At 43.4% G+C, this 10,035-nt stretch overlaps 1 protein-coding gene across 1 annotated transcript in view; it reads right to left on the reverse strand.

Annotated features, from left to right (window-relative positions):
* Nucleotides 1-10,035, reverse strand: part of LOC118833803 (zinc finger protein 883-like) — a 34,425-nt gene extending 24,390 nt beyond the window's left edge. Inside the window, exon 1 of the mRNA XM_036741207.1 lies at nucleotides 9,947-10,035. The gene's annotated coding sequence lies outside the window, so the exon portion shown is untranslated. The remainder of the gene's footprint in view (nucleotides 1-9,946) is intronic.

A 10,035-nucleotide genomic window follows, 5' to 3' on the forward strand; every position in this document is an offset into this window, starting at 1 on the left:
TAACTCATGTCTTCTGATCTCTAGGTTATTCCTGCTCAAAGAGTTCAGTTCCTGGCCCACAGTTTTTCTCTCCTCTTCAACTCCTGCCATCTTACTAGAAGACTTCAACATACATACTGACTCTCCCTCAAATACCCTAACCACTCAGTTCCTCGACCTATTTATTTCCCTGGATCTACTCCTCCACCCTACCTCAGCCACATACAGATGGTCATACCCTTGATCTTGTCATCATCCACAAACGCAACCACCTTCACTGAAACTGCTCTCTCCAAAGTTACCAATGATCTAATTGCCGAATCCAATGGTCTTTTCTCAATCCTCATTCTCAATCTTTCTGCAGCTTCTGACACTATTAGATCACTCTCTTCTTATTGATACGCTCTTCTCTCTAGGTTTTTGGAACACTGCTCTCTCTTGGTTCTTGTCTTACCTACCAAACCACTCCTCAGTCTCCTCTGTCGGATCATGCCTTCTAACCATGAGTGTCCTACAAGGTTCTGCCCTGGGTCCTCTTCTCTTCTCCCTCTATACTACTTCATGTGGCGATCTTATCACCTCCCATCATCACTCTGCTGATGATTCTCAAAACTACCTATCCTACACTACCATCTCTGTTGCCTCTAGTCTCATATTTCCAACTGCCTTAGATACATCACACTGGATGTCCAATAAGCCTCTTAAACTCAACATGTCCAGAAGAGAACTCATTTCTTTCCCCTTAAACCCTTCTCTCTTCTAAACTTCCCTATTACTGTCAAAGACAACAGTCTCCCAGGCTTGCAACCTAAGGGTTGTTTGACTCCCATCTCACCTCCTATATTCAATCTGTTGCCAAAGCCTGTTGATTTCTCTTTGTAAGACCTCTGAAATACACACCCTTCTCTCCTCTGGCACTGCCACCATTCTGGTACAGGTCTTCATCACCTCACACTTGGACTACTGCAACAGCCTGATGGTTGGCTGGTCTGCCACAAGTCTCTCCCCACTCCAATTCATCCTCCTAAGTGATTTTACTAAAGTACAGGTCTGACTATGTCACCCCCTACTCAGTAAACTCCAGTGGCTCCCTATCACCTCCAGGATCAAATACAAAATCTTATTTGGCCTTCAAAGCCCTTTATAACCTAGGCTTCCCCTATCCCCTCCATCTTTTCAGTCTTAAATTTAACTCCGATGCACTTTTCTATCCTCTTTGCTTTTCCACAAAGAAGACACTCCAGGCTCCAGGCATTATCTCTGGCTGTCCCCTATGCCTAGAATGTTCTCTCTCCTCATCACTGCCTTCTGCTAAAACCCTCTTCATTCTAGAATCTTCCTCCTATTATTTCCTATCCTGTATATAACTTTTTGGTACATTATTTATTTCCTTATTGCCTTTCCTCTGAGATTGTGAGCTCCTCCAGGGCAGGGATTGTCTTTTGTCTTTTTGTATCCCTAGCACTTAGCATAGTGGCATATAGTAGGGACTTAATAAATGCTAGTTGACTGATAGACCTTGGGCAAGCCATTTAACTTACATAGGCTTCAGTTTCCCTATCTATAATATGAAGGAGTTATACTAAATGGTGTCTGAAGTCACTTCTGGATATAGACTGGTGTCTTCTGGGTTTCAGTATCCCAAATTCTATGAAGTAGCTAGAGCAGATTGTTTCTAAGGATCCTTGAAACCTGACTCTCTGGGATCTCTAAGGGAAATATTTTCCAAGTAGAAGTAAGGCCTTACCTAGATTTCCTAATCTGCCCTAGAAATACCTTAAGGAACATTAAGGTACTTCTACCATACAGCAATTAGCAAGGCAGTCTCACAGGGTTCTACAATAAATTCAAGGGCTCAGTAATGGTTTACTGCTTGATGTCCTGGCATCTGGGGCTGAGCCACTCTGCTGAGGATGAATTTGTAACAAAAGAAAACTCAGTCTCAGTCCTTCATGAGAACTACAGGGTAAAAGCAGGCAGGCTCTGTATCACAGTTACACACAACAAGGCCAGGGAGCTCCAAATGTAACTAGAACTTTAACAGAGAGAAAGTGGATCTCTGTTTTCTATGAAATAGGAAGGGCTTGCATAAGGACAGAGTTTTATTTTACAGGTGAGGAAGCAGGTCCAGAAAAGATGGGTGACTTGCTCAGAGTTGGGATTTGAACCCAGGAACTCTGACTCTCATTTACATATTCTTTTTGCTCTACTGAACTAAAGTGAGAACTACCCAGGAGCTTGGACACGGAAAACACTGGAAGGTTTGACTGATGACAAGTTAAGTAATAGCTGAATCTCTGCTAACATCTTCTGGGCCCTTCCCCCTTCTTCTTTCAGGGATGCCTGTATCAGAAGTCTCCAGAACCTTACTTTCATCCTTCTTGATATTTCTGCACTCCTCTCCTCAAACTCTCTGGCTTCCATCTTTCCTGACCTCTCTGATCTGAGTAAAGGAGACTCAGTCCCTAAAAGCTTTAACACAACTACCTATTGAAAAAACAAAACCCAAACCAAAAAACCCACAAGAATTACCTCTAGGAACACGTACTGGCCAAAGGCTATACAGGATGGGAGTAGGTAGGAAAGTCTCTACTCTGCAGAACCTGGCAGCTTTTGATGGGGGAGGAAGTCCTTGCCCTAAAGTGGCTTTTGTCCCATAGAGATTTTTATTTCCCCACTCTCATGAGGTTAACAGGATTACTCTCTGGTGTGAATTCTCTGGTATTGAATGAGATGATAACTCACTCTGAAGGCTTTCCCACATTCTGTGCACTCAAAAAGGCCTCTGACAAGTGTGAATTCTCTGGTGTTTAAAAAAAAAAAAGGCCTGACATTGTGTGATGCCAATCAGTGAAAGAAGATCTTTCCTGCCCATTCAACAGGCCTCAGGTGGAGCCAACAAAGGGAGGCTTGATTAGAGGGAGACCCAGACCTTTGTGATACCAATCAGTGATTAAAGACCTTTCCCACCCACTCAATAGACCTCAGGTGGGGCCAATTAAGGGAAGCTTGATTAGAGGTTTGTTGTAGATGGGCCTTTACTCACTAGGCACCAAGCCTCAGGCCCATACCCTTTTGCTGATTGGGCATGAAGCCCTCAGGCCCTAAAAAGGGTATATATGTGCACCCAGAAGGTAGCCACTGAGAACTGAGAATTCAGAAGTCAGAAGCAAGAATTCAGAATCCGGCATCCAGCACAAGGAGGAGAAGAACTCTGAGACAAAAGAGCTGCAGAAAAAGTGAGGAGTGAAGTAGAAACCAGAGGGCTTCAGAGACCAGAGAACTGAGGCAAGGGAGAGAAGGCAGACCAGGAGACTGTTAGGATTTGTGAGTGTTTAAGGGGAGGCCCCAACAGGGAGGAAGGTTACAGGATGACTTGTTTCCTTGCTATAACACTGTGCTATAATTTCTTTGTTGCTACACTGAGGTAGGTTTACTGGTTTTGGAATATAATTACTGCTATATCAAATTGGAGTTACTGGTCTTGGGATTTGATCCCGTAGTTTCCAAATAAATGTTATACTTCCTCTGACTTCTACCTAGAGAGTTTTTCATACTTTGTGATTCCAGACCATACAGGAATGTTCACAGTCATCCTTTCATAATAGTAATTAGGGTGGGAATTTTTGCTGTTCTTCTCTTAAGTGCCTTTAATGATCCTGGCCTTTGTTTGAATGGGACAGATAAAGTGGGATCTTTTTTGTCTTGGAGTATTTCTCAGCACTGAGACAAATGGGAGTCACTGATTTGTATATGATGTGATACTGGGGATGGGGAACTTTCCCACACCCAGCCTGGGTGAGGTCAGAGCCCTCAGGACTCTGAACAGGATATAATTGAGAGCTTGGCGTTTGACTTTTGGAGCACACTCATGGAAAGACTGTTGAGACTCCGGGCAAGCCATAACTGCTCCCCACCCCCAGCTTTGTAACCCAGACAGATATGATGTTGATGCTTCTCCGGTAACTATGAAATGTGATTTGAATCAGACAAGGTCTGCCTGTTGATGTTTGCAATTTCTGTTTGTATTTGCCTTGAAGTTCAGGAGGCTGATCTTTTCTCCCTGAACTGTGAATGATATTTGTATGTTTGATTAAACTGAGATTGTTAACCCCTTAAAATTACTTTCCTTAGTAAAGCAGATCAAAGAACAGCTTTCTTTTGGGCTGGCAGCTTTCTGTGGGCTGGTTGTTGGTGGGTCTTACACCCCTACAGCAGCTGCTAGTAGACTGTTGATACACCTAGAGGTCATGCATATTGCCTTACTGATATCCTGAAGGGTTTCCCACATTCACCACATTCATAAGGTTTCTCTCCTGTGTGAATTCTCTGATGCTCACTGAGAAGTGAATTCTGACTGAAGGCTTTCCCACAGCCTTTCCATTCATAGGGTTTCTCCGATCTGAATTCACTGATGCTGAACAAGGTTTGAGCTCTGGCTGAAGGCTTGCCCACATTCATTACATTCAAAGGGTTTTAATCCATTATGAAATCTCAAGTGTTGGGTAAAGTGTGAGCTGTGAATGAAGGCTTTCCTACATTTACCACATTTATAGGGTTTCTCTCCATGTGAATTCTCAGTTGTTTAGCAATATCTGATTTTCAACTAAAGGCTTTCCCACATTCATTACATTCATAAGGTCTCTCTCCCATATGCTTTCATGTTTAATAAGATCTGAACCCTGACTACAAGATTTCCCACATTCACTGCATTCATAGGTTTTCCTCCCCCCACCAGAATGAATACTTTGATGCATTATAGCATTAAGAGCTTTGCCTGAAGGTATTCCATGCTCATTCCATTCATTGAGTTTCTTGCCAATATAAATTTTCTGTCATTTGTCAGTTTTGGAAGGGCACTTGAAACTCTGGTCTTATTCATGGGATTTCTCTTCTCCAGGCCTTTTCTGATATATAAGGTTTGAACACAGACTATAAATTGTCCCAGTTTCATTATGCTGTTGGCCTGAATAACAACCATAAGTTGGGAACCTTTCTGACTTTCTAAATCTTCACTTTTACAGTCTCCTCCAAACCCACTCTCCGGGGAACGTGATATAAGAGTCTTTCGCATATTGCCCTACGGGATTCTACTTTAGCAGCAATATCGTGCTTGGAAGTCATTTTTACATTCTCAGTATCTTTTTCACAATATGAAAGAAGACATGGAAAGTGTAAATGCCACTTGTTTGAAAAAGTAATTTTTAATGAAAGATCTGTGTGACCAAGAGTTGTTGGGTATATCTGCTAAGCTCCTTGAGGGCTTCGGACTTTTTCATTTCTCTTACCCCTCTATGAGAATTCTATTGCAACAGTAAAAAAGATCTTAAGTTGAGGAACCCTGTAAACCACATATATCCACAGAAGAATGTCCAATAAAAGCTACCAGAACAAAAGATGGCTTTAAGGCACATATTAACTAATGCACACAAAGTCTTTGACTATTTATGAACCCATTTATGAAATCAACCAACAGTGAGTGATATAGGAACACGAGGGACCTATTTATCATTCATTTATTTTGATTCTCTACTACAAATACATGTTGACTGGTTACTATGTGCTTAGTAGATCAATTCATATGAGACAATATAAGGTATCCCCAAAGTCTTAGTGATGCTCCTGCACTAAGACTTTGGGGACACCCTGTACTTTTCTTTTAAGCAATGCTACTACCCCACAGGCCTGTTACAACCCTTCTTTTTCTATTACAGAGCATTCTTTAAAGTCCTCTTCATTTTATGGAGGTGAGTAGAAACTCTTGAAGGCTATGCTAGTGAAGTGTAGCTCTGAGAAATCTAACCAAGATGGAGAGGCGTCAAGTACTGTGACAGAATGTGTCTGTTGTCTGAGGGCCAACCTAGTGCTATCTAAATGGGATCATCAATAGAAGAATGGTCACCAGCTGATAAACATGTTAGCTACAGAAACTATCTAAGGAGTAGAAGGCCTTCAGTATGACTCAGATCTCAGAAGAACCCACACCAATGAAATAATGAATCTATTAAAATGACAAAACATTTGAAGGTGTGTATATGAATTTACTTGTCAGCCTCAGTTGAGGTGTTGATTAGTTTTGATGATCTGCTTTGTTTCCTCTTTATTTTTCCCTCTTTGTTACAAAGGATGGCTCAATGGGTTGGGGAAGGGAGAGTGATATATAGGAAATGAAGGTGATATGAAAACAAAAGATATCAATAACTTATTTATTTTTAAAGAAGTGTGTGTACTAACTCTCCTGATAAACTATGAGTTCCTGAAGAACTGTAGGATAAAATAGAGTTGGAAATGATTTTCAGAGTTCATCTGGTCTACACTACTCATTTTATAAATAAGGAAACTGAGGCCCAGGGAAGGTGACTTGCTCAGAGTCGCAAAGGAAGTGGCAGCACCAGTATTCAACCCAGGTCCTCTGACTTCATGTCTTTCCACTACACCATGTCCTATTCTGCAACGCTTCATCATGGTATGGAAGATAATCTTTGAGAATCCAGATACCTCTCCCAAGGTAGGAGCGATAATCTTTTCCTCAATGTAGCCCAGCAAAGGACTCTGCACATGGAAAGCATTAGAGACTGCTGCAATGTACCGACTAGTCTGTCCTGCTGTCCACACCAGTAACGTGAACCCGTTACTCTGAAGCACATGCAGAGATAGATCCCACAGAAAATGCTAGCAACTTTTGTTTCCAAACACTCAAAACAACCAAGAGAATGCAGTTCTTCTAAAAGAAGTCATCAAACTCTTAAGGAAAGTGAACATAATCATCAGTCATTACTAATATAGTAAAAATAATAAGACTCATAATGCTCCTGGGTATGGCCTGAACCAGAGCCAAAAGTAATTGGGAAATATTTAAAAAATAACTAAAAATATAATAAAATATAGATATTAACATACTGTTTTCTCAGCCGTTATGTGGCCTATGGGGATCTTTACATATGGGTTAGTGGCTCCCATTTCTATTTGAGTCTTACACCACTGACTTTGAAGTTATGAACCCGGGTGATTGAAAGAAGGGTGCTGCCCTCATCAGAACTATGGAAGTTTGAAGAAGGACCAGGTTTGGCATGTACGTGTCCAGGACGGAGGGAGAGAGAATATATTCCATTTTAGACATGCTGAGTTTGAAATCCTTGTGGGACATCCAAGAAGAAATGTCCAACAAGAAGCTGACCATGTGAGACACAGAGATGGGGCTTAAAAAATGTTTATCCAGTTGAATTTCTCTGCATAGAGAAGGTAAAAATGAACAAGAACCAATTTCCACTCTCAGAAAACTCACAGTTTAGTGTGTATCTATGGGAAATGGGCTGGAAGGCATAAGTGTTTCTTTGACTTTTCTCTAATCTCTCATATTCCGTTAGTTAACAAGTCCCATCAACTCCACCTCTTCCAACATCCCTCATGTCCATTCTTTCCTCTCTATTCCTTAGTATGGACCTTCATTACCACCAGTCTGGACTACTATAATGGGGACAAGTGTTTCCACTTTCACTATCCTCTGACCCCCTCCACCCCATTCATCATACACCAAAAGATCTGCTCACAAACCCTTCAAAGTCTCCCTGTTACCTACTGAATAATGTGCAAACTCCTTCACCTAGCATTCAAGGCCTCCCCAGGCTGGAGCCACCTTGCCATTCCACTATGTCTCTTATTGTTCCCTGTATTGTTAATATATTTTTTGCTTAATGGGAAGATCTTTCCCATCCATTAATAGGTCTATGAGACCTGCTTAAGTCACATAAGCCCAAGTCATATGAGCCTGGGTCACAAGGCTAGTGATGTCCTCTGACCCTGAAGAAGGGTATATACACTCCAAGGTTAGCATTTTGCTTTGGGGCTCACTCATAGGAAGAGTGTTCATGCAATGTAGCCAGGTGAGACTCTGGGGAGCCCCACTGGCTTTGAAAAACCCAGATGTTGGTGCTTCTCTCTCTGGTAACCATATATGTATTGCTTTTGGTCAGACAGTTGGAAGCCCTGTCTGTTGGTCTTGCTGTTTGTATTTGCTCTGTTTATATAATTTCTGCTTGTAATTTGTTTGTATTTGCTCTGAAGTTCAGGGTGCTGACTTTTCCCCTGAACTAAGTGAATGATTTCATATGTGTGTGTGTGTGTATGTATGTATGTGTGTACATATATGTATATGTACTATATATACGTATATACACACACACACATAGGTGTGTACGTATATGTTTGATTAAAGTAGGATTGTTGACCCCTTTAAAGTGGCTTTCCTTTAGAAAGGCAGATCAAAGAACCTATGCTAGCAGCCCTCCTGTGTGCTGGTGTTATTGGTCTTATACCCCCACAGTAGCTGCAAGTAACATTTTTGTTATATTCCCCTACATGGAATCTACATTCTGGCCAAATTAGACTGCTTACTTTCCCCACTACAAACTTTGCATTTTCTTGCCTTGGTAAGGTTTGTAAAGCCCTTTAGATGTTATTTTATATGGTCCTCACAATGTTACAGTGGGGTCAGCGTTCTTATCATTTTCATTTTATCCACGCTAATTTCCTGTGGCAGAGCAGGGAGCTGGTCCTGAAGCCACGAGAACCAGGGCTCAAGTCCTACCTGTAGCATGCACTGGTTGTGATCATGAACAAGTCACTTAGCTTTCCAGGCTCTAGGGAAAGTTGCTGGGAAGGTACCAACCTGCATCAGTAGAGGGGGCTTCTTCCACTGGGAGCTCTCTATAAATGAAATCCCAGGTCCAGGCCCTATTCCTATCCCACTATATCTAGAAAAACCTTATTGACCTCCCTTTGTTTACCCAATTCCCAACCATTCTTTAAAGGTCAATTCAAATGTCACTTCTTCCATACAGTCGTTCCTGGTCCCCCGGTCAGATACGAACTGAATCAAGGGCATTTTGTTTTCTGCCTTTCTAATGTATCTTCATGCCCTACTGATAACTATGGGAGGCAGTGCGGCCTAGTGAGGGCCTAGGCTAGTGGCTAGAGGAACAGCCCCGGAGACAGAAAGATCCAGACATAGGCCTGCTTCCGCAGCCCAGTATATTAGAAGTTTTTAATGGCCTCAGGCGAGTTTGTTCTTTAAAATATTTTGATGACTACTTCAATATAACTTGGCTTCCTTTGTAATCCCACGTATCAATTAATGTCTGCAGGACACCCAGCTGTGAGCTGCTTCTGCGGCTCCCTACTGCCTAGTACCAAAGGTCTGGGAGCCGGATGAGGCTTTGGAGGTCATTTATCATCAGATCATACGGCAGGAAAATTGAGGCCTGCCCAGAGTCACACAAGCAGTAAGCAGGTCCTCTAGGGCCAGATGCTGGCCTTTCACGATGACGTCACCGCCCGTGGAGGCCTTGAATGCCGCCCTGGGGTCTTTATCCTCCAGGAAATGGTAAACTACCGAAGGTACTTTAGGAATCTGGCCATGGCAGCATGGACAGAAGGGGGGGTGGGGGCGGGGCAAAGGGGTCTCAAGGTCATTACGTCGTCAATTACTACAAGTAAGTTAACTATCATTCATCTCGGATGTTTCCTGACGTTTCTAGCGAGAGCAACTCTTACTCACCCCCCGCCCCACACACACACCTGTCGGGAAACTGGCATTTATTAGGTGTTTACTGCGTACCAAGCACCGAACTACGCGCTGCGGAAACAAAGACAGGACACAGCCCCTCAACACTATCCTTTCGCCCCCATCATCACGCGCACACACACGCAGCTCACAAAAAGCACGTGACAAACTACACTGCCGTAACGCGCAGGCGCACAAAAAGACCGCGGTCCAGCCGCCTTCTCAGGGCACCGACGCGCTCCCGGAGCCAGGACCCCACCCCCACGCTCGCCATCACGCACCGCGTAGGCGCACGCGTACAACGACCTGGTACCCGAGCCAGCCACAGCGCCGTCTTTTCCCCAGGAGGCCGCGGGGGCGCGCGCAACTCCCAAAGCCTGGGGCCGACTCCGCCGCGCGGCTTACCCTTAGCCCTGAACCACACAGGCCGATTCATAGATCTCCTCAAGCCCCGACCGACGTACACATCACACACGTACGCCCCGAGCCGCGTA

Source organism: Trichosurus vulpecula, chromosome 1 (assembly GCF_011100635.1).
Source record: "Trichosurus vulpecula isolate mTriVul1 chromosome 1, mTriVul1.pri, whole genome shotgun sequence".
Lineage (NCBI taxonomy): Eukaryota > Metazoa > Chordata > Mammalia > Diprotodontia > Phalangeridae > Trichosurus > Trichosurus vulpecula.